The sequence below is a fragment of the Solanum tuberosum genome, unplaced genomic scaffold (assembly GCF_000226075.1).
Source record: "Solanum tuberosum cultivar DM 1-3 516 R44 unplaced genomic scaffold, SolTub_3.0 scf01170, whole genome shotgun sequence".
NCBI lineage: Eukaryota > Viridiplantae > Streptophyta > Magnoliopsida > Solanales > Solanaceae > Solanum > Solanum tuberosum.
The window spans coordinates 1-494 of record NW_006240053.1 but is presented as its reverse complement, the minus strand read 5'-3'; positions in this window follow the sequence as shown (position 1 = coordinate 494).

Genomic DNA, 494 nt, shown 5'->3' with positions numbered 1-494 from the left:
TTGCAAACTTACAATATTGACAAGCTGGTTGAAGTAACTGGATATGTTTGACTTTGGTGTTGGAATGATCGAAATTCTTTATTATCCATCAGAAAAATGATGCCATTCATTATACTGGAATTGAAGAAGCATACCCAATGGAAAATGCAGAATAGTTTAAGGAACTGAGTTGCCTGTCTTCTGTTTGCTTTTGTGAGCATCTTCTGAATGCTCACAGATTTCAATTTTGAGTAACTTAGATTAGATAAGAGTTTTCAATGTCAGAGGTCTAAGGTTAGCTATTTAACTCTAAGCTCTATAGGTTAATATTTATTGGAAAAAAGTTTAAAATTCAGTGACTGCACAGAATATTTGAAATCATGATAAGATAGATGTAACACAGGATTAGGAGTAGAGTTGTATAATAATGTAAGATAGATGTGTTGGTATTGTAAGCGCAAGAAAGGAAGGAAGGAGGCTAAACATTAGGTTCTTATTTTTTTCTATGTCATGGA